Raw genomic sequence first — 25,648 nt, 5'->3', positions numbered from 1 at the left:
GGACAAATGGCCAGGGGCTATGAGTGACACCCGAAGGTCAGCTGAGATCAGAAGAGGGCTGCGTGGCACCGGCTTGCAAACTGGAGTCAAACGTGCACATTCATTACTGTTCCTAAAAGAGCTGCTTTGAGGTGCTTTGCCCCAGCTACAGTTCCAGAATGGAGCCAAAGCCATTCAACATGATCTGGAATTCATTTACACACAAACAAAATTAAAATATAAAATTAAACAACCGTTTCAGTATAAAGAGAGGCATGAACACAGAGCCATAAAGTGCACTTCTTGCAGTAATATTGTATTTCTTGTATATTTATAGGTTTATTGTGCTATAATATCCGAATGCCACTGGGCATCAGGCTCAGGTGCCGCTAAGCTCATCTCAAAGACTCAAACCCTCCCTGCTCCAGGTAATATGTAATCTTTCTACAGGCTGGTGGTGCCTGGGGTGAGAGGAACGCAAGCATCCTCATTCACCATCAGTCTCTCATTCTTCCATGTTGAACACATCATGCACCTGGGGTCATGATGCCATGCCCAGATCTAAACTGCTGGGGCCCACACTACACCCCGCCTCCTCCTTTTTTGTTTTTGATAATCAATTTTATTGATTTTGCAAAGAGACAATAATAGAAACCTAAGTACAAACAGCACAGCATATTCAGCAGCTCAACTGGGGAGAGGATGTAGCCTTACGGCTAGAGCTTTCGACCTTTAAGCTGGGAAACCCGGTTCGAGTCTCTGCAACGACGCTCAACATCCTGTGATTCTGGGCAAATCAGTTCATCTCCCTGTGCTTAACAAAACTGAATGTGTCCTTGTGTAACAAAACTGTTGTTTATGTAAAGCGCTCTGATACCTGATAACTTCGAGTCTAGTTCGTGTTACAGAAAACTCAAAAAAAAAATTAAAAAAAATTAAATACACATGACATTAGGCGAGTGAAACTTTCTTACGTTGGTATACATTGTCGTGTCTCTGCCCTCTAAAAGGCATATAGGATTGGGCCTAAGAAAGACAAAGTAGTTGGTTAATCGACCATTCCCAAACATTTACCCCAAATTTTCCGGTGTTTGGCGGGACAACCCCTGGCTTCATACAGTAGCAGTTCTTGTGTGGTGCACCAGTCTACTCCCCTGTGCCACTTGGTTATAGTGGACGGGATGGGGTTCTTACACGCCATCGCATGTCAGGTGTAGCCACCACAAGAGCGCTAACCCCACCTCCTTCTTAAGAGCAGAAACAGAAAGTGAGCCTTTGGTAACCAGTTCTTTGAGGCACCTGAGTGTAAAGATTTGAGTGACTGTAATTATCCTCCTCCTCTACTTTTCTTCCCTGATCCTTTAACTGCCTCTGCTTCCTTGCAAGGCCACCTCAACCATTCATCCTTCAGAGGCACGTAAACTGAACTCCTATAAACTGTGAGTTTGTAGCGCTTCTTTTTTTACAGTGCACAGAAACATAAGCCTGATACCCTAAAATATAGCACACTTTACAAAGAGTATTTTTTGTTTGATCGCGCTGCAACTATTCAGTGATAGTGATAGTCAGTGATACATCTCATGTCACATAAACATGCCCCCTGCCCCCACCTCTTTTTAAAGTCACACAGTGTTTACAAACAGGACTAGTGAAGGTGTTAATAAAATTGCTCTGACTGAACTAGTGTGGGTGGCAACCCTAACCAGACTTAAATTGAGACCACATGCAAACTAACACCCTTATGCATCAAGCCAAAATCCAGTCGGTAAAATACCGATTCCTTATTAGCTCCCGGTATTAAGTAAAAAATACCCAATCCCAATGCATCAACCCAAAAGCAGAAATCGGTATTTAAGGAATCCTTAAATAGCGATTCTTTAAATAGGGATTCCTTAAATACCGATTCCTTAAATAGCGATTGCATTTAAGGAATCCCAAAGTGAGATTCCTTAAATGCAATGCATCAAAGTTAAAAAATTAGCGATTTCGCTAATAAGGGGAGCAAATTACCATGAAGATGAACTGCATGGTAATTTGCAAAAACTTTGAAAAATGCACTTTTGTGCATTTTTCAAAGTTTCATGTTGCGCACACACATGCCCTTAGAGCATGTGTGAGTGCAACATATGTGCACATATCATTTTCAGGGGTGCAACAGGGTGTCCTTTTGACACCCTGGCACCCTTGAAAGTGCTCCAGCTATTAGCGATTCGGTAATACCGAATCGCTAATACAGAATGGCTTTACATTCATTCCTATGGGCCTCCAAGCCCATAGGAATGAATGGGTAGGTATTCCTTATTACCGATTCGGTATTACCGATTCGGTAATAAGGAATGTTAAGGAATCGCTATTTGAATAGCGATTCCTACATGCATAGCCTTTTGCTATTCCTTATTAGCGATTCCTTATTTTTCGCTAATAAGGAATCGCAAATGCTAATGTTGATGCATATGCCCCTATGTGTCTTTTCCTAAATACCCTCTAAGTGCTTAAATTGTAAAGAAAGTGCCATTGTGCAAGGTTTTGCTCAGAAGCCCAGTGCTGGCACTGTCAATGGTTGGGGTTCCTAATACCAAGTCTTGATTCCCCTGTCCTTTTATCTCACTCTTGCAATTTATTCTCATTCCTGCATTCTCCCTTTTGCCACTGTTTTTTGCTCTTTCTCGTCCTCCTGTTTCCCCTCTTTTGAGTTGTCTCTCTCTTGCTCTGATCGAAGTCTATATAGGAAAAATAAGTGTAAGATCCTGAAAATCAATGCTGGTGCCCCCACCAGCAAACACCGGCTCAAATTAAGCACTGCACCGTTCCCTTGGGCTATGATATGCTATGCAGATTTCTAATATGCATGGCTACCTGTAGGCTTCCCAGCGCTGGCTGAGAAATAGCGTCGCTACGAGATATCCAGAGAAACAAAAGAAACGGCTTTCGGTGTGGGTATTGCCATGCCTTTAGCATTTTCCTGAACTGTGACTCGTTGTTTAGGCATCTTAATTCTATGAGGAGAGTATTCCAGAGTTTTGGGATGAGATACGTAAAGGACCTCCCTCCCCATCTGGACTTGGAGTCGACCAGTAGAGGATCTTAGTGCGTGCCCTGCTGGGAGAGTAGGGGGTCAAGAGTGCCAGGATCATAGTGGGTACTTTGGTGTTAAGACCTCTATGTGCCAGGCAGAGTGTTTTAAATTTTCTAATTTAAAGCAAAAAGAGAGGCAACAAACAATCATGAATGCACAGAAACTTCATCCAGAACAAGACTAATAGATCCTTAATTTTTGTTGGTCTTTTATTTGGGTTCTTCATCCGAAAGCACAAGCGCAGCCAACACGTTTCTCTTTAACAAAGGCTTCCTCAGGGCAGCTTAATCCATCAACTAATGTCAGCCAAGCTGGACAAGCAACGTCACAATTCACAATCAAAAATCCAAAGTACACTTACAAACAAATATGCAACATTCCGTGTATCCAACCCAAGACCATACACGTCTTAAAGTCGGTAGGTTTGAAGATTAAAAGTTTTGAGGTCAGTCGTCCAAGCCTTGTTCACTGCAGAATTCACGAGTCTCTCATTGTCCGATATTGTGTAATTACAATATCTCCTTACCTCAATGGGGAGCCAGTGCAGAGAAGCCAGACCGTTGTTAAGGTCAGAGTAACAAGTGTGAGTGAGGAGGCAAGGGTGGCGCCGAGGGGAATGGGGCAGTTAGATCTCTCTGGTCATCCAAGGTCAATGTATACAGGTTCAGAAAGTGACATCACTCTTTTTGACCCTGTCTAACTCTTTGTGGCTTTTGTGTTTTTAAAAATGGGGTTAATATTTAATTGCTAAATCCATATATGATGGAGGTTTATAGGAGGTGGCTCTGAATCTTCTTGCATCGGTATTGCAGCGTGTAAAATTAAACATCGCCCACTATATAAGATACATGGAAATGTTTACATTTATATATTGATAGTAATTTTTATTACAAACGTGTAACTTCTTGGCACGCTTGTAAATTGCAGATGTTTCCTATTCCAAACTCAATTTCACTGAATTCATGCCGGTCGATGGGATGAGAGGCTGTCCTTGGAGGCAGCCAGCGCATCAGTCTGCGGGTGGATTTATTACGTGCAAACAATACGTCACTGTACACAGGCACAGAGCTACAGGCACACAGATATCAAATGGAAGTGCCAGACACAGGCAGAGACACAAAGCTACAGGCATACAGAGATCTACTGGAAGTACCAGACACAGGCAGGGACACACAGCTCCAGGCATACGCATCTCTAATGGAAGTACCAGACACAGGTCGAGAGAAACAGCTACAGGCATGCAGGTATCTACTGAAAGTGTAATAAATACATTGGCTGATGGCCAAAGCAGGGGCCTACAGGCTGCACCCGTCAGATCAGTGGCTCTGGAGGTCTGGTGGGTCAAGGCACAGGAGGGAGAGGAAGGTTCAGCCGGCAGAAGCCAGGAGACATATTTCGCCATGTTATTCCCTTGATGACTGTTTTTGTTTCTGTGTTTTGACAACTGGTGCCTTGAGCATGGCAGGTTGCCCAAGTTCTGCTGTGTGAAGTGACAGCCAGCTTACCTCAGCTGCTTGCACGTTTAACCAACAACAATAACTTTGTAACAGTTTTTTTTCTGAGACTTCCATGACTATTTTATAATGTACTTAATCACCAACCTCACTGCGCATGGCCAGCCCAACCTGTCGTGGGTGGCTAATCCCTGCTGCACACTGCCATGGGCATATGAATGGGGGCTGACATGCCCCCCAAAACTCCTCGGTGTCCAACAACCATTGCGTATGGGCTTCAGCCATGCGCTGCTGGCATTGCAAGCAGGAGTTGGCCACGGGACATGCCCTGGACCAAACTCACTGCAGGGGGCCCATCCACAATGTTCACAGGATTTGGCACTATACAGCGGAAGTTGGTCAAAGGGCCTTGTCTGCAGCTTGGCCCAGTGCCCACACCCACTATGCATGGCTTTGAGTCATGTGCAGTTGGTGTCGTACATTGGGCTTGGCTATGGCCAAGCCCTTGCTTATGCACACTGTGCTCCCTGTGCCCAAACCACACTGGATGACCCATTCGCTTCCTGCAGCACCATGCCGCCGAACAGGGCACGAAGGACCTACAAAGACTCAATGTCGCCAGCCTACACTGAAGGTGCCCACTACGATATATATAGACATTCCTGCTCTGCGTCACTGCTGCCACCACACACAGCACGCAGGGCGCAGAGGAGCCCACACTTATGTCGCCAAAGAAGACACCACCTCCACCCAAGGTCACCAGCTTCTTCCACCCCTCAGACAAACGACAGCCGCTTGACCCAGGGGAGTCTTCGAGCATCATGGCCCTCACCAAAGATGACTTATTATCCTCATTGCGCGATTTTAAGGCTGAACTACGCGCTGAGCTAAATCAAGACATGAAAGCCTCCATCGACCTGCTCCGGACAGATCTGACCATGTGCATGCCTATGCTCCAACAAGACGTCGATTCGGTAGACACGAGAGAGATGGACCTGGAAACACAAGCTTCTGGAATGGCCTGTGTATGGTTTTTACCTTAGAGATGAGGCAAACTCATGGCCACAGAGAGAAAACAGTCTATTCCCCAAACTGATGTTGTTTGTTCCCATTTAGTACTCTTTTCTTCGTCTACTTCCTTTGCTCCTATCCCCTCTCCCCTGAATCCCTTCCCTTGCCTGCTTCACCGCCCAGGCCCTGTCCTTCGTGCCCTTTGAGTAAGCACTCCTTCTCCCCTTGTTGGGGAAAGATCCAATATTTATACTCTGGAGTCTCAGCGAACCTGCTGAGAGAGTCCACAGCAGCAAGGGAGCCACTCACAGTTGAGGTATGGTATGGCACCACTTGCCAAAGCACTCCCTCTCCCCTTTTTGGGGAAGGATCCAGTATGTAGGCCTTGGAGTCTCAGAGACCCCTCTGAGAGAGTCCACTGCGTAAAGGGAGCCTCTCGCAACAGAGATGGGGAAATGATACCACGTCCCCTGGGATCACAGCTTACTGGACTTTGGACGCAGCTCTGACTCGTCTACCAGTTTGTGCCCCCGTCACCCTCCCCCTCCTCTTTCCACGCTGTTATCTCTCACCCCCCCTCCTCTTTTTCCCCTTCATTCTCTGTCTACTTCCCCTGCTCCTTACCCCCTCCCCTGAATCTCTCCCCTTGCCTGCTTTTTCCCTTACGTATATGTCCTTATTGTCTATCTCGACCTTACATGTTACTATGTTGCCATGCTCTAACAACTGTGTAACCTTTATAACAATGTAACCTGCAACTATGGTCTGATACTCATGTAAAGCGCTTTGATACCTCCGGGTCTAGCCAGCGCTATATAAAACCTTTAAAATAAATAAATAAATCCCCCACTGTACATGGTCTTTGGCCATGCACATCACGGGTTGACTGCAGGGACTGGTAGGAAGCTAGGCTCTATAACCAGCACAAGCAGACAATCCCCGCTGCCTGGAGATTTTGGCTATGCACAGTGAGGGTTGACCTCAAGGCCTGGCCACTGGCTATGCCCAACAGAATGGACGCAGACCCTACCACTGCTGGATCAGTGGATCTGAGGGAGAGGGAGAGGATTCGCCTAAAGGCCAGGGGCCGTCGTTCGTGTTCTCCCTATCAATATAACTTCCACCACAGAAACAAACGGGTCCCTATGTTTACTAGCCCAGCCTCTTATAGGGGTCTTTACACACCTTATGATATAGGTGTTCCTTCACCGAGGAAAAACTTTAGCTACTCTGTTCATCCGATATTTATAGACCCACACAATTGTCCAAGAAAATTTACAGGATGGCCTCACAGTCACACACCTCCCAGGTGTCAGGCTTCATCATCGGCCATCCCACATTCGCCAAAGAATCCTCTAATGGCAAACAAGCCCATACTAGGGCTGTGGTTCAAGCATTAGCAGGAAACTGAGGAGAAAAAGGAAAGGGAAAGGGGTCCAATACTAAATATCCCTACCGCCTACCGGTTAAATTTTAGAACCTTTATTCCTTGGTGGAGGAGGGATGGTTAAAAAGCAGATAATAGCCCTGTTATGGTGCTAATTGTTCGATTATAAACAATCAGATCTGTTTAGTCAATCGGGAGGACATGTTTCAGCCCCCAAAATGGATCCTACAGGGGTCCCAGACTTTCTTCAGGACCAAAGTGAACGCTATATGTCCCTACAGGGCTTCCCTATTCCATGTGTGCTTATTTACATGCATACAATACCCGGTTGGCCCTTAGTCCACTCTGGATCCTTCTGTGCCAAGAGGAAACTCTCTAGAAGATATAAGGATGGGTGGTTAAGTCAATACATTACACACATATACACCCACACATCATTGACAAAAACATATTCTGCAGAGTAGCCAAAGTGCTTTTGTTTCAAAAGGTTTTGAGTGAACTGCTTGCATGCCCAAATGCAGGCGCCCATGTGCGATTATCGTTAGTAATACACACGTTCACACACCAGTGCTCATGCACACTCAATTCTAAAACAGACGATGTCTGTGCGGTGTCTTAATCAAGCCTTGTAATTTGCACATCATTATAATTTTACCTTTATGTCTTTTTGCTAAATCTGTGTACACGACATATACGTAAACACACCCACTCACACCGTGATCTTACCCTGTATAGCTAAATCATGTGCCTCATGGAGGGGTGGAGGAGGGAGTCCTGTAGTCACACCCTAAAAAGGTAACACCAGTTAGAGGGATCAAAATTCATGTGGAGAAACTAGAGAACGCCGTGCGATTATGCACAATGAGAGAGGAGTGCTTGACACATATACGGCTTACTTCATCAAGAATCTCTCTTGCCAGATCACCTACAGTGTATCCCTATCCTCTTCCCGATGCTGCTGTCCCATTTGTGTTTTGCCAGCCTTGTAGTGCTTGGCGTCCCTTCGATGATATCATCGATCGGTGACAGACTCTGGATCAGGGGAAATGTAGTCCTAAGCTACTGGAATTGTGACTGAGTGTGTGATCTATCCTGAAGTGTATGCCAAAAGGCCGCAATCACCACAGATCATGCGCATGGCAGCAACTTGTAAAAGTATTCTAGGCTTGTGAGCCAGCATAAATCAATATAGACTAATAAAGGGCCAGACTATGTTGACAGAATTTTCACATAGGTAGTGCTAGGTATTAAGGGAGAGGTATTCCCAAGATATATGATTCACTTAGAAGAAGGATCTGCCTCTGTCATTCTGAGCTACGTTCTGTGTCTATCTTTTCTTCTCTCTTCAGATAGAGGGGGCATTCTTATAGCAAGAGGTACAGAAGTAGTGTTTATACCAAATTAAATAGCGCCCCACTTGAAAGTTAGTCTTCACCGAAGAGGTAATGTCTGTTATGATTTTAGGATAAATTGAGCGCACCAAGCTACACATGCAGCCACGGTATCTCATCATGCAGACCATTGATATGAGTCTAATCGGTAAACCCATCTCTGTTCTCTTTCGAACAATATTCTGCTCGTGTCGCTTCCTGGTCTCTGTCTAAGCGACTCTAATATGACCCACTGCAGGTCTGCGTCGGTGTGGTGTGGAGTCAGGTAATGTTTTGTTAGGCATGTTGATTGTTTTTGCATCTTATAGCGCTGTGATGTTCATTGATCCTTAACCAAATCTTACGTGTTGTCATACCAATATACCTTTTTGCGCACGGGCAGGTGATCATATAAATCACATTCTCTGTGTTGCAGTTAGTATGTTGGTTGAGTATCCATGTGCGGCTGTCCCAATATCCACCTCTTTTTGTTGTTTTGTGTAGGAGCATACCAAGCAATTTCTGCATGGGAAATGTCCTGTTACGGGAGGCATATTCCAGAGTGTACTGGGGGTTTCGCCTGTGTTTAACTTATTTGAGGGGCATGTATGTAGCAGTCTATCCCTCAAGCGTGTGCTTTGTCGGAATGAAAACAATGGTGGCTGCCAATTTATACCTGCTTTCTTAAGTATTGTTCAGTTCTTGGTAATTATCCATTTCACTGTGTTGGACGCAGGAGTAAAGGTAGTGACGCAGGCAAGCCTATCCTCTGGCTTTTGTGTGTATGTTTAGAGTAAGGCTCCTCTGTTATTATTGTGGGCTCTTTTTGGGGCTTTTATGATTATTCCAAATGGATAGTTATGTGTCCTCAGCCTTACAGTTAGTCTGTCTGCTTGCTCTTCAGAGGTGGCCATGTCTGTGCAGTTATGTCTAATTCGTAAGAACTGCCCAAAGGGCAGATTCTCCCTAAGAGATTTTGGATGATGGCTGACAAATAGTAATAGACTATTTTTGTCTGTTTGTTTTTCATGTACTTTGGTCATTATTATTGTTATTATCTGGAGGTCCAGGAAGGACTATCAGAGGTCCTATCCACGGTATGGGAAACTGCAAGAGCGGATCCCTGGTATTGATCCAGGAACAGAATTCCACTGCTAGTGTTTCGTCGCCTCTCCACACTATTAGAACATCATCAATATGCCTGTGCCACAACCTGATGTTATCATGGTAGGGTATGAGTCGTTATAGGTATACTCGACTTCAAACTGGTGGACATACAGGCATGCCAGGCTTGTGGCGGATGTACTGCTCTTTGAAGTCCCCTTCACCTGATGGTATATGATGTTTTCATATTTGAAAAAGTTCTCTGCGAGGGCAATTCTCGCACAGTCCAGTACAAATGACACCGGGGTTATGGTATTAATTTGTGCAACCCTTAGGGTGTCCTCTATGGTGGTTAGGGTTTGCTCTTGGGTTATGGACATGTACAGGGCATCGACATCCATCGTCATCCGTAGGTCCACACTGATATCAATGCTCAGATCATTCAGGGGGCACAGTACATTCTTTGTATCCTTTAGATATGAAGGCATAGTCTTGACTCGTGATTGAAGGAACCAAACGCAGAACTGAGATAAAAGGTTCAAGGATGGAATTCATCCCCAACACAATGGGTCGGCCTGGTGGTGGAAATTTATTTGTATGCAGGTTGTGCAGTGTGTAAAACAAGGCCATCCTTGGGCTATCTGGGGTGTGAAAGTTTGCCTCTTGTGCAGTAATCCAGCCCATACATAATGCTTCCTCCAGCATAGATTTGATTTCATTAGCTAGACGTGGCGTGGGGTCTTCTATCAGGGCCTTATACCAGTTCTGTCTTATAGTAACCTTCTACACTCTGTGTCATACATCTCGGTTGTGAGAATAACTGTGGCGCCCCCTTTGTATGTCGGTTTTATGACTATATCCCGACTTTTTCCCAGTGCCTCCAGGGCCTTTCTTTCTTTGGTTGACAAGTTATTGAAGCTTGGATTGATGTGCATAGCTTCTATCTCTCGAGAGGTGACCTCTTCAAAGGTTTGTATTGCTGCGAGGGTAGTATGTGTTGGGAGTAAGAAGGTTGATTTTACCCTGAGACCGGTGTTTTCTGTTGTTCCCTCTGTGTCCACCTCCAGTGTGTCATGGAAGAATGATTTCACTTCATTTTCCTAAAGAACTCTGATAATTCTGTTCTGAGTTGGAATTTATCAACTCTTTGGGTTGGTACAAATCCTAGTCCCTTGATTAAGACTTCTAGTTCTGTTGCCATGAGGGGCAGGCCGCTGAGGTTTACTACTAGAGACTTTTTCTGTTTGGCCTCATGGGCAGCAATAGTCCCTATTGTGGTGTTTTCCTGCTTGTGACCAGCTGGTTGCTGTCTTTGGACATGCTCCTGTTAACTCGTACCTCGGGATCCTGCCATTGTACGTTCTGCGTACCTCTTTGTCTTTGTCTTCCTCTCCCCCTGGTGTGGCCCCTCCCTAAAAAAATGGGGCTGTATTGGAAGGGGAATCCCTGAATTAAGGGTGGGTATGTCTGTAGCCAGAACCCCATCTGTAATCCCGGATTTTGCGGGTGTATTTGTGGCATTTGCATCTGGGCAGGTGGGTAACGGTTTTCTTCCCCGCTACTGTATCCTCCGCTGCTCCCTGAGCTAAATGGCCAATTCTGTAGTGTGTATCTTTTCTTGTAGGTTCTCTTCTGTGGTATTTCCATTGGACCGTTTGTGTATTATTCGTCTCTTACATATGGATACGTTGTTTCATGGCTGCATTTCTTAATGTCCTTTTGCAATGTTGTGATCCTGGATTGTGTAAGGAATTCCTTTTGTTGAGTCAGATCCTTAGTGATTTCTTCTAGTCTCTTTTTAAAAGAAGCGATGAGAACTGAAGTATTTGGATGAGCATTTCATCAGCTATTCTTTTGGCTGTGTTGCTGATCAACACAAGCCAGTCCGTAGTACACTTCCAAGCCACATATAACCATTCTTTTCGAAAGATTTTGTCATCCAGCAAGATCCGTGGTTCATAAGTGATGATAAGGCCTGGTTGGACTGTCCTTGCCCGTAAATATTCAGTCATCATAGCACCGTGTAATGCTGTTTTGATATTATTACGTTTCAGTTGTGTTAGGGATTCTCAATCACTGATCTGTGCTAAGGCCTGTGATACATTCAGGTCTCCCAATAATGATGGGGCTAAAAGAACAGTAGCAACAGCCTCATCATCTAATGCTTGCTCGTTTGTTTCAGAAGAATGTTGCTGTGAGAATGGGGTATATTCAAATGTTTCAAAAACTTTGGGGCATATTATCAAGAAACGTTGTTAAAATGATCGCCGCTTTAGCGGCAGAAAACTACCGCTAAAGCGGCGATAATGGGCTTGATAATATGCCCTTGAGAATTCCCATACAAGCCCATGTTCCGGTGTCAACATGGGATTCTATTGGAATTCTCTGCGGCATATTATCAAGCCCATTATCGCCGCTTTAATTTTATATTTGGGGATATTTTTATCCTCCATGTAGAGTATATTTCTGCAACAACGTCCCTGTGACTTAGCGCCGCTCTAATCCATTTAACACAATGGACCCTACCACTGCTGGGTCCAAGGGGGAAGGAGAGGATTTGCCTAAAGGCCAGGGTCCATCGTTGTTCTCCCTATCAATATAACTTTCACCACAGAAACTAACGGGACCCTATGTTTACTAGCCCAGCCTCTTACAGAGGCCTTTACAGACCTTATGATATAAGTGTTCCTTCCCCGAGGAAAAACTCTAGCCACACTGTTCATCCTATGTTTATGGAGCCACACAATTGTGCAAGAAAATGTACAGGATGGTCTCACACACCATCCAGGTGTCAGGCTTCCATGCACCTATCCACTGCAAGCAGCCAAGTCTTGCAACCTACTGGGGTTGGACAGAGTGCCTGGCCTCTTGGCTCAACACACCATGAAAACACCCACTGCATTTTGCTTTTTTGTGAATTTTTAAAAGTTTCTTTTTTGTTAATCTAATTTTGTGATGCTTGTCTTTTTTAGATGCTGGCTTATTGTATGAGAGATGACTGTTTTGCTCATTTCTTCTTGTGCATCCTTGGGTCTTCTGCCTCATCCTTGGTTTGAAGGGCTGCTGGTGGAACTGTTACTGATCCCCTTCATCCTCTGGCTAAGTTTCAGTTTCTGTTCAAGGGACTCCTTGGGGACGATGGCTTGTAGGTGTTTCATCATTTCACTTGTGCCAAATGAGTACATCCCTGGATGTCCAACTTGCAGGGCCTGGTCACACCAATTCCATGTCTCCTGCAGCACATTTGCTTACTTCTCTCATCAAGGGGATGTGAATAATGTCCACACAGTTTCTTGTGTGAAATGATCTGGTCTCTCACCCTTGGAAAGTGCTGCTACTTTCAGTACATCATCTTCTTGATGGACCATAGTAGATGACTGGGTTTTAGTAGTTACTGTTTGGTCTATCCAATTTCGAATCCAGATGTTGTAGTCACACCAGAAGCTTCCCCTTTCTCGGTCTCAGGATAGAAAAGTGAAATTTGTGCTCTCAAAGGGTTGACTCCTTTTTCTACAGGTTATGGACTTGTGTCATGATAGAGAGGGATGTGTATTCATTCAGGTGCCTGCTTTCTTTTTTTAAAGTATCAGGATTTTTTGGATCCTCCGCGGCTCCTCCAATAAAAATAATGTTATGGTACCGCAAGACATTTTCTGGGTCCAGAGCTCTCCCACGGTCGCAGGATCATTTCTGAGTAAAATTAACCAGAAAACAAGTTGCCCAAAACCACATAGATTTTCAAAAAGTTGTGTTTGGTATGAAAACAAATTGCAATATATTGTTTGAAGTTACTTAAAAGTCACACCAGCAATGATACATTTACATTTTTCCACATTTAAAGCCTTTTATGCTTCACAGAACCACAAACTGGAACTGCAGGTCCACTGCGTGCTGGATCAACCCTTGCCTATTTTCTAGGAGCTACAGAATAATCACAGATCCATATGTGCCTTTGCAGGGGGCTTATTGGTTCCTGAGAACGGATAACTCCCCATTAAAATGTCTTGCAGGGATCATTGCAAAATTGCCATATCAAAGAACACTGTTTTTTAATGATTTGTTTGAGGGGTGGGGGGCAAAATGTTTTGCTTCATTGGAATGATTTCTGTACAGGAAGCAGGAGACAGGAAATCCCAAGGAATAGAGAGAGAAATACAGAACTAACCTGAAGATTTTTAATTTGAGTGTTCAAGATCACCACATGAATCAATTTTTTGTGGATCTTTTACCATCCACCTGGTGAAACAAATTGTCTTACAAGTATGTGACATGTACTTTGTGCAACAAACAGCTGAGCAGAGACAGCTAAAGTAAATACAGCTTCAGAATTTCTCAATACACAAGCACCATAATAATTGACATGAAAATAACTTTACCACAACCCCTCTTGGACAGAGGTTGACTGGAGATGTCTTACAGAAGAAACAAGATAGAGTGATCCCTGCTTTGCAGCTGTGAGCTGGAGCTGCTTTGTGTGCCACAAGGTCATCTCCTGTGAAGAACAAAATGGAAGAGTGTGAAAAAGTGTTTCTCCACAAGAAGTCATGTAAACATTTTTTTTAATTCTAGTTCATTTCCCATTATTCATGTCCTGTTTCTATTTTGTTTCCCCCCAAAAAAGTAAAAATACCAATAAACCAAATAAATTTTTTAACGAATAAAAAAAGCTCTTTTCAGACCCAATTTTAATAGGTTAAAAAAGATAAAAATGTATGTGGCTTGATCTGTATGTCAGTGAGAGTGAGTGAGGGTGCGTGAAATTGAGTGAGAGGGATTGTGCAACTGGGATAAGCCACAGAGCCTGGCCGCTGGGCAGGTTCTGCACTAAACCTGCTGCATGCAGCCAACCACAACCGCGTAAGGCCCTTGGCCTTGCATGGTTGGGGTTGGCTGAAGGGCTTCGAACACACCTGTCTCAAACAGGCAACCCCCTGGGAGGGCTGGAGGGCATGGTTTCTGGCCAGGTCCTCTGCCCAACCCACTGCTGGAGGCAAACAAATTCTGTGCACAGGCTTCAATTGTGTGGTGCAGGGGTGGCTGCACAGCCTTGCTAGGGCAGGCAATCCCCACTTCACATAGACTTTGGAAGTGCACAAAGGGTATTGTCTCCAGGGCATGTCCTCTGGCCAGGTCTTGCATCCAACTTGCTGTGGGCAGCCAACCACCACTGTCCACAGCATTTTTCCATGAACGCCAGAAGTTGGCCACAGGCCCTATGCCCAACATACCCAGGCAGCAAAAACCCTGCTGTTGGTGGTCAACCCTTGCAGCACATGGCACTTGGCCATGCACAGCAGGAGCTGGTCGCAGGCCCTACAATCTGGTAGCTTCTGCATCCAACCCTCCACTTGCGTTCAACATGTGGCAAGCAGCAAACCCCGCTGTGCACAGCCTTTAATGATGTGCAGCGTGGGTGGGCTGCAGGCCATGTGCCAACCCCCCCCCTCCCAGCAGCCAACCCCTACTGTAAGCCGTCAAACCTCATTGTGCAGCGTGCCAGCCAGGTTCTGTGTCCTACTGGCAAATGGTGGCCAGCACACTGCAAGCAGAATTCCTTTGGGCAGGAGGTTGCCACAGAGTCTGGATAACCAACTCCCACATCTCTTAGTGCTTTGACGTCACATCTTGACTTTTGACAGGCTGCATTTTTTAAATCATTTTTTTGTGGGATATTTGCTGATCCTCATTTGATACTGTGAAAACTGAGTAAGCTTCATTTCATGGTACCACAAACCTCGGAGCAAGCTTCATCGACCCCTGCAGTGATGATGCTTGCCTTTGTTCCTGGTACCAGACAGTGAAACTTGCCCTGTATCCATAGTCCTTTTCAAAATCTGCAAATTCGCATCACCTCCTTTCTCACTTGGGTCCTGTTGCACTTCATAATTCTTATTTTATAATCATTTGTTCATTCTAATCTAATATAGTTAGTTCAATAAAACACACCACAGAAGGACAGACTTTGTTTTTGAACCCAGCATCTAAAAATGCAATTATCTTCTTGCATCACAGATGACATTTTTACCCACTCAGGTTTCAGCAGTTTTTTTCTTTCAGTGTAACAACAGTGTGGGCATGTGCAAAAACATGTTTTAAAGTCTTCTGCATCTTATCAGCTTTGAATGTTGTTAATTTCGGTGGCAAGTCATTTCTTGTATATTTAAGGGTCGCAGTGGAAAGCAGAGAAAACTATACAACATTCTACCCGCCAAAAGAGCACTGAGAAATCTTTGTGGTAACAAATAACTATACACAAAGATAAGTTAGATAGGGCTCCAACATAAATAGTGAAGGTGACTTCACAGATTTTCTCACATACAGCCAGTTTTTTACTTTCTAAAGTCATACTAGTGCCGCACCGAACATCCTATAGTTTGTTTTTAGAAGTACGTTTATAGTTCAGCACTTAGGCCAGCATGGGTATGATAGGAATGACATATGTCCTCTTTTGGATGTCAGCTAAAACATTTGTTTTAGCCCTCAGCAGTTTTAAAGAATACATGGTGGTGTGTTTTTTCCACCAATGCGCTCACTGGTAGTCGGTCCATCTCTAGACTAGTTAAAGTTTGGAGAGTAATTTTCTTAGGGGAAAAAATAACGTAGGGCCACACATACAATAATATTAATATGTTGATCCAACCTAACCCTTGTAGGCACTGGCCACATACAGCAGAAAGGTGTCAACTTCACTACAATAAGCATATGAAAGAGGTTCTTCCGAGAGACCACCATAGCCTGAATTGAACAATCACTGCCCGCTGTAGTAACTTTGTTTTTCTCTTCTTCCAATTAACTCCAATTTACAGTGGTGTAAAGGTAAGACCAGGATAAGAGTATTCCTTCACTGCTTCAAGTACAGAAACTTTGATATTCACATCCAATAAATTATTTTTCCTACCAATTTTCATGACCTTCATTTTATCCAAATGCAGATACAGGTAATTATATTGATTGGAATAACCTAATTTGTCCAGGAGGCGCTATAAGCCAACTGGAGTGTTTTTCAGGCAGAAGAATATGTAAGGTGTCATAAGGTGTCAGTCGGCATTAACAAGTAATTACAGATCTTGGAGGATAACATTTGCAAACTCTTAAAATGTGTGATAAGTCAGTCCGTTTTAATACATTGGTGGTAGGAGACGCATTGGATCCTACCGCCCCTCACCCTGGCAGACCCTAACCCAGGTGTACAAATGAAATGCCAATGATAGTTTCAATGGTCCAGCATCAATGCTAAATTCAGAAGCTTATTCCACAATTTGCCCCTGCTCATTTTATTGAAGGCAGAGGAAAAACCAACCCCACAACAAAAAAGACATGATGTTGGCACTCAACATTTTCAGCCCCAGTTGTTCTAAGATAAGCACATTATCTGCTGTTGATAAAGCCTCACGAAAACCCGTTTGTTTAACTTATCATAAGCTATGTAACTCAATGCAAGTGGTAAATTGTGTTAATACCAGCTTCGTGTTATGATGCAACTACATTCTTGTATTTGCATGTGGTCTGTTCTAACGATTCTGTATTAGACTGTAAGGCGAAGGGAATTCCATGGGTGCGCAAATGTCTGTCACCATCTCATAGAAGCCTTTTGCAAGCATGAGAGGTGATAAAGTGAGCTGCAGTCTATCATCATCTCACAGATGCCTCTTGCAAGCATGAGAGGTGATTCAGTGAGCTGGAGTCTATCATCATCTCATAGAAGCCTTTTGCAAGCATGAGAGGTGATAAAGTGAGCTGGAGTCTATCATCATCTCACAGATGCCTCTTGCAAGCATGAGAGGTGATTCAGTGAGCTGGAGTCTATCATCATCTCACAGATGCCTCTTGCAAGCATGAGAGGTGATTCAGTGAGCTGGAGTCTATCATCATCTCAAAGAAGCCTTTTGCAAGCATGAGAGGTGATAAAGTGAGCTGGAGTCTATCATCATCTCACAGATGCCTCTTGCAAGCATGAGAGGTGATTCAGTGAGCTGGAGTCTATCGTCATCTCACAGATGCCTCTTGCAAGCATGAGAGGTGATTCAGTGAGCTGGAGTCTATCATCATCTCATAGAAGCCTTTTGCAAGCATGAGAGGCGATTCAGTGATCTGACGTCTGTCATCATCTCATAGAAGCCTCTTGCAAGCATGAGAGGTGATTCAGTAAGGTGTCATCTGTCACCATCTCATAGAAGCCTCTTGCAAGCATGAGAGGTAGAATACTTTATTGCTTCATTAATAAAAATCATTACAATGGTGAGCATGCATCACTGATAAAAAGACATATGTTAAATGATTGCTAAAATATTTACACGTAGAACAGAAAACAGGCGTTATCTAGGGTCCTGTGTTTTTGCTTACATTATTTCCTCTTGGTTTTTTTAGAATCCACCTAAATGCGTCCATTTAGTGCATTGGTACGGTCACAACAAATAGAAAAATGTAAAGATCATCAATAAATAATTAAAAGACCTAGTTGTCTATATTTGTTCATGGTATTAAAATATTAACTTCATCTAGACAATTAAGACTTTTTAAGAAACAATTCAGAAACGGTTGAGAGCCGTGGTGTCCGTTCTAATTTGGCATCAGCTAAGGCCACAGAACAAGACATTCGTCATTATTAAAAGCTGATGACTAACACCACTAATAGTGCAATTCCATTTGTAAGGTAACATCCCTACATACAATAACTTGAAGGTTCCAGGGACGCACAAGACAGGAAACAGCAAGTAAACCATGTGCAAAAGGCTGTAATCCACTGCTGTTAGGTGGTACGGTGAGGTGAGCAAATCGACAAAACAACATTGGACTTATTCCTCCCTATTATGGTTAACAATTGTTGGCTTGCTGGCTTTCACTGTTTATAAGTCTTTTTACTGTTCTTGTGATGAACTTGGTGAACCGGATGTTAAGCAGTGGGTTATCCGGATTCATTGATGCGAGGATAGCTTGTCGACAAGTGCGGATGCCAAGTTTGTTCCATTCGCTCTTTAACAAGATCTTTCGATCGCCAGGGGGTGCAGGACAAAGACATACCACATGTTCGATTGTTTCCTTGCTGCTCCCACACCCCCTGCACATTATGTTGGTATTTGTGTGGCGCCAACTTGGCAAGTGATACAGGAATGGCCATTCACCCATTCTGAAGGCCATAAATCTTTTTTTCCACAGCACCGAATAGGTGCATGACAAATGGGACGACACAGTCCCTGGCTTAAACCCGATACGATTGACCAGGCGTGCTTACGTTGTGCCAGTTGGGCTCTGTCTGAGTGGAAAGACTAGAGGTGGACGTTTCTTTTGATGTGGACTTTAAGTGCCTGCTGTGGTGGATTGGAGCTCCAGATTTCTTCTGCGTCCAGGAGTTTTAAAGAGTCTTGTAAATAACACCGGTATGATCTACCAAGCTGACCGGCTTACATTTCCTGCCACAAAAGGGCCTCCAGGCTTCCTTCTCTGGAGGTACGCAACTTGTTACACAGCCTGGTGAATGCTCCAGTCCCTACCGCTCGGTGATCTTGGAGACCAAACTCAAGACGTATTTGAGCGGAGGAGGACATTTTTGGAAGGCTCAGCACTTGTTTGAAGATTCTTGTTATTGTTTTGTTCACGAGGCTGTTGTCTTTCCCTTGCATGATCTCCTGGCTGTAGGTGAGGAAGTTGATGATTTTTGCCTTCAGAACACTTATAAGTGGGGTCAGGCGTGGGCCGTACAATTGCCTTGCGAGGGTCTTAAATGCCACCTGGATTGTCAAAGCTTTGGCTTCTACCTCGTCGCTGTGTTTGGAGAATGAACCCCTTCTATTCATGTGGACCCCCATATGAAGCGGCCCTATCAATGCTTTTACCCTTGTACTACCAACCTCCACCCTGGTATTTCCTTAACCGGAGGTGATTGCCCTTGTTTTTGATAGGTTCAGTTCCAGTTCATTTTCGGTGGTGTAAAGAGACAACCGATCGAGTAGTCTCTGCAGGCTGACCAAGGTGTGGCTGAGCAGGACAAGGTCATCCGCATACAGTAAGTTGCTGACTCTTACCCCGGCGAGTTTTGGAGGATGAGCGTTGACTTCGTCGAGTGACTCCAGCAGATCAGAAATGAAGAGATTGAAAAGAAGGGGCGCCAGCACACAACCTTGTTTTACTACGCGAGATGTTTGCATTTTTCTTGAGATACACGATCCGTCCCCAAGTTTTATGCGGATCCATGTGTTAATGTGTTGCGCAATTATGGCTTGTAGGAGCACTGGTGCAATCCCCCATTTCCACAGTTTGAGCCATAATTAGCTTTGGGAATGCGGTCAAAAGAGGCCTTAAAGACAACGAAACATACATTAGCATTCCTGACGCTGCCACTTTGTCCAACAGGACAGATATTGCAAGTAAGTTGGTTATGGTGCCTGATTTTTGCACAAATCCTCTCTGGTTAAAGGGTATAAGATGGTTTTCTGTAGCCCAAGACGCCAGATATTGAAGGAGCAATTTTGCGTTGTATTTCGATTCCACTTCCAATAGAGTAATCATCCTGTAATTTTTTCGGGTCTGATCTCTTGCCACCTTTGTAAATTGGGTGTATAATGGCGCCACGCCAAGATTCCGGTAATACCTGGTTGGTCCAGCAATAAGAAAATAGGGGTGCCAGTTGTTTTGCCCAGAATTCTGTGTCCTGTTTATACAGAGCCTGGGGTAGACCATTTGGCCCAGGAGCTCCTTCTGAGCGACCCTCAGTTATAATTCGTGCTGTTGTTTCCGTTCGAATTTCTAGTGTTTTGGGTGCCCATTGAGGCGGTTCTTCCTCTTGTAAGCATGAGAGGTGATTCAGTGAGCTGACATCTGTCACCATCTCATAGAAGCCTTGTGCAAGCATGAGGGGTGATTCAGTGAGCTGGCATCTTTCCCCATCTCATAGAAGCCTCTTGCAAGCATGAGAGGTGATTCAGTTGGCTGGCATCTTTCCCCATCTCATAGAAGCCTCTTGCAAGAATGAAAGGTGATTCAGTTGGTTGGCATCTTTCCCCTTCTCATAGAAGTCTCTTTCAAGCATGAGAGGTGATTCAGTAAACTGGAGTCTGTAGAAGCCTCTTGTTAGCATGCAAAGTTATTCAGTGAGGTGGCATCTGCCACCATCTCATAGAAGCCTCTTATAGGCATGAGAGGTGATTTAGTCACCTGAAGTCTGTCACCATCACATAGAAGCCTCTTGCAAGCATGAGATATGATTTAGTAAGGTGGCATCTGCCACCATCACATAGAAGCCTCTTGCAAGCATGAGAGGCGATTCAGTGAGCTGACGTCTGTCACCAACACATAGAAGCGTCTTGCATGCATGAGAGGTGATTCAGTAAGGTGGCATCTGTCACCAACACATAGAAGCCTCTTGCAAGCATGACAGGTGATTCAGTAAGGTGGCATCTATCACCATCACATAGAGGCCTCTTGCAAGCATGAGAGGTGATTCAGTAAGGTGGCATCTATCACCATCACATAGAAGCCTCTTGCAAGCATGAGAGGTGATTTAGTAAGGTGGTATCTGTCACCATCGCATAGAAGCCTCTTGCAAGCATGAGAGGTGATTCAGTGAGGTGACGTCAGTCACTATTACATAGAAGCCTTTTGCAAGCATTGGAGGTGATTCAGTGAGGTGGCATCTGCTACCATCACATAGAAGCCTCTTGCAAGCATGAGAGGTAATTCAGTGAGCAGCCATCTGTCACCATCTCATAGAAGCCTCTTATAAGCATGAGAGGTGATTTAGTCACCTGAAGTCTGTCACCATCACATAGAAGCCTCTTGCAAGCATGAGAGATGATTTTGTAAGGTGGCATCTGCCACCATCACATAGAAGCCTCTTGCAAGCATGAGAGGCGATTCAGTGAGCTGACGTCTGTCACCAACACATAGAAGCGTCTTGCATGCATGAGAGGTGATTCAGTAAGGTGGCATCTGTCACCAACACATAGAAGCCTCTTGCAAGCATGACAGGTGATTCAGTAAGGTGGCATCTATCACCATCACATAGAGGCCTCTTGCAAGCATGAGAGGTGATTCAGTAAGGTGGCATCTATCACCATCACATAGAAGCCTCTTGCAAGCATGAGAGGTGATTCATTGAGGTGACGTCTGTCACTATTACATAGAAGCCTCTTGCAAGCTTGAGAGGTGATTCAGTGAGGTGGCATCTATCCCCATCACATAGAAGCCTCTTGCAAGCATGAGAGGTGATTCAGTAAGGTGGCATCTATCACCATCACATAGAAGCCTCTTGCAAGCATGAGAGGTGATTCATTGAGGTGACGTCTGTCACTATTACATAGAAGCCTCTTGCAAGCTTGAGAGGTGATTCAGTGAGGTGGCATCTATCCCCATCACATAGAAGCCTCTTCCAAGCATGAGAGGTGATTCAGTAAGGTGGCATCTATCACCATCACATAGAAGCCTCTTGCAAGCATGAGAGGTGATTCATTGAGGTGACGTCTGTCACTATTACATAGAAGCCTCTTGCAAGCTTGAGAGGTGATTCAGTAAGGTGGCATCTATCCCCATCACATAGAAGCCTCTTGCAAGCATGAGAGGTGATTCAGTGAGGTGGCATCTATCACCATCTCATAGCAGCCTCTTGCAAGCATGAGAGGTGATTCAGTGAGCTAATGTCTGTCACCATCACATAGAAGCCACTTGAAAAGCTCATTTTTTCATGGTCGCCATCAAATCGTCACATTTAAATATGTATTAGTTAGGTACCAGCCAGAATGCACTTTAGAATTAATGAGGAATGACATCAGGTCTAAAAAAGAATTTTGACTGTGCCATTAAGAAAACAACTTAGCATGGGTAATGACAATAATTGCATACACACAGGGTCTCTGCAGAGCGTTTTAAATAAAAGTCCTTTTTAGAGACACATTTTTCTTGTTTCTTATCGAGAGAGAGCATATTAATGCCTCCTTCAGAGCACATTAGGGGTATTAAACCAGCCATTCATCTTCTAGGTGGAGACTGAAGAGTGAGTGATTCTTACCTCTTAGGTTACAGGACAACATACAAGGGCATCCTGTAAAAGTTCATTGAAACTCTATGCATAAACCTGCAAGATTTCAACTTGTGAGCCTCTGTGATGGGGTGCAAGGGGGAGCTAGGGGAGGGCAAATGAGCAAGGTGGGGGCTCAAAGACCCTGTCCTCAGGAGTAGGAGCCCGAACTTAAAGCTAGCCATGCCTTGTAGCTCCCTCCCAGGGTCCTCTTTCTCTCGGTCTTATCTCCTGGCCAATGGGCGAAGGTGGTCCCTGTACATACAGTGTCAGGCGGCAACCAGAGACTACTAGAAGGCTGACACCGACTCTTCCATCCAGGGATGGCGGGGGGTGCATGGTATGTCCGGCCTCGATCAATGGAAATGTAGAAGCAACCGTACCAGGAGGACATGTTTGGGATCACTTTCAAAGCAATAGTGTCCTAGTGCACAATGAGATAGCAAAGGTGCCATTGGCTCTAACGCAAGAAAGGAGAATGGCCGCCCTACTTCTGTTCTCGCGCTTCTGTGCACATGGCCCCACCGGCTCCGGTACCTGCTGCACTCTAGATGCACAGAACACCCAGGGCCCCGCCCTCTGTTACCTTTGAGGCGCACTGTGGTCCCTAGTGTGCTGAGAACCCAACGTCATAATGTTAGCAAGTCAGAAAAAGGTTCAAACTTGCTAACATTCCATTGATTAAGAAGTGCTGTGGTGGCATGTGAAGGCGGCACTCGATGTGAGATGTATGAACGACAACAGTCAAGGCGTAACTGAGAGGATCAATACAGTACATGTCTCTGAAAGCCCCTAGGTCCCTGTCTCCTTCGGTGTGTCACCTCACATAGGATTAAAGAGCAGCAGGGCATGTGTCACTGTGGCAGTGCCACCTCCTGCCATTGAATACATCGCAGTATCCATGACAGTCTACAAACACCCATGCTCTGGAGCGCTGCAGTGCAAAGTTCTCGACGGCTGCAGCCTGGGAGTCGGGAGGATCCGAGGTTTCCCAGGGGCCACACATGTAATAAGCGGGCCACATACGTTCTTGTCCTCAAACTAGGAGGCATAAGCTCCGATTATGTGTTCACCTTGTCACTGCAGTATGAGGCCACTCACAGCCAATATCAGGCCATCGTACAGGTCTTCGTCCTCAATGCAGAGAGGGCTGCCTCTTAACAAGGATAAGGAGTATGGCCGTGAGATCTGTAACTCTTTTTGGGACATCCTTGATGTATCCCAAGAGGACATTTAACAGGGTTCTGTTGTCTGATATTCATTGATACTGTCCACAACGTCCAACACAGACCCCCAAAAGGCCGCCATTCCTGGACAGTTCCATGCCAGGCATAGAAATTTTGCATCCGGTGCCCACAACATATCGGGTCCTCTACGAGGCACATTTTATATAGACTAGAGGAGGTACGATACACTCTATGAAGGTATTTAAGGTGCATCAGTCGTAATCAATAATTCAGGGATTACAAACCAGTCCAGGTTTAGCAGAATACCCTTAGTTTCTCTGTTAACTTTGTGCCCAAGTCTCCCTGCTATTGATAACAGGCCCTCTGAATACTTCTCTTTCATTGTGGCATCGAGTCAGGTAATGAGTTGCTGTGGGGAGGTCGCATCCAGCATAGATACAGGCACTTGCAGCTTCAGTGCAGCCTCAGGGGATGTCAGGAACGCCTCTCGGCCCGTAGCACGGAGTCTAGGGATCAAAAATACGTCCAGTGGTGTGCTTTTTGGTTCTGCTTGTATGTCATGTGTGGTGACAAATGTGCCCCCATGGAACAGTCACCACAGTGCCATCAATGTAGCTGTTGTAGACGTGAGCACATCCCTCAGTCTAATGTTAGTGGCAGAACTGGGTTCTGCAAGGTGGGGATCAGCTAGCGTAAAGGGCTGCTAGGGACGCTCTTTGTCTGAGGTAGTGCCATGCCCAGACTGTGCACCTCAGCCCAAGGCGCGCTTCATAGGGAGGCATATCATAGTCATCAGTGGGCAGGGCATTATATTATCAAACTCAACATCCACATGCGGCTGGAAATGAGTAGGGTGCTGCCAATGGTATGAAAACTGGGCCTGAGCACAGTAGTAATACAGCTCCATGTCAGGTGCACAGATGGGAGAGTAGGCAACTCCAGGGTGACTCTGGATTGCCGGCCTGCCCACGCCAGGTCAGTGAGGGGTGTATTGAGGCATGTGAAAAGGCATTTGGTGAGCAGAATGGGTTTGTTCAAGAAGAAATATAAAATTATTGGCAAAATCCTGCCCACCAAAGACAGCAAGCAATTTATTCCAAAATGGCACTTTCCTAGAGACCTGTCAGAGTTTTCCTGTAATTTTCCCGCCATATCTCATCTAGGCCTCTACTGATCCATATGCCCAGATATTTAACGGCTGATTCAGCCCAACACAGTGAGTACTCAGTACTGACCCTGTTAAATGGTAGCGGCAGTTTCAGTCGATAACCTTTCAAGTATTTGCCCGGCGGTAATCGCCTCTTATACCACTCGATAATTTACCAATGAAAGAGGCAGGCGCCGGAGACTGGAAGGCAGGAAACAAAGTTTTATTCCGTCGGAGCAGAACACATCAGATCAGACAGCAAGGTATCGTCACGAGGTGCTCTAACCGCATCTCTGAGACCTGGTCTCTTATACACCGGTTTATTGCTTTATTACATATAGTACATTCTTGAGATTCTCTTGATGCCTGAAAGAACATCCCCTGAAGCCCCGGCTCAGATCCGATCCCACACATAGTTACAGTAGAGGTTCCCACCCTACCCGCAGTGGGAGATGGCTATCGCGCAGCAGGGAATTCCGCTAATTCCCGGGGGTGTGTGCAACCGGCCGGGTCTCAGGGGGTAGGGGCTTTGATCTACTGTAATCCCTTTGATGCGGGGTGTTTCCCTTACAGTAGGGGCAATAAACTGCATCCGCAGGGCTAGGTGATGGCCTGGGACCAGTTCGGACAATGGGGCGCAGAGGAAGGGGGTTATCAAAGGAGAGGCATGACCATGTATGGGATGTCGGTCGGATGTGGTTCCGTAGCAGGGTCGCGCAGAAGGAGAGGGTTTATGGCCTGTATAAGAGAGCGGGGGTGGCCGGCGCGCGGGGGATGCTCGCAGCGCCAGGGGAAAGCGCTGGCGGTCGAGAGTGAGCGGGGAGAGAGTGGGGTGCCTAAAATGGCGGCCGTGCATTCGCTGTGCGTGGTGCTGGGGAGAGGCAAGATGGCGCAGATAATGTTCAGTTTGCACGCTAAATTTCC

This window comes from Triturus cristatus, chromosome 11 (assembly GCF_964204655.1).
Source record: "Triturus cristatus chromosome 11, aTriCri1.1, whole genome shotgun sequence".
Lineage (NCBI taxonomy): Eukaryota > Metazoa > Chordata > Amphibia > Caudata > Salamandridae > Triturus > Triturus cristatus.
Note: the sequence above shows the minus strand (reverse complement) of the source record.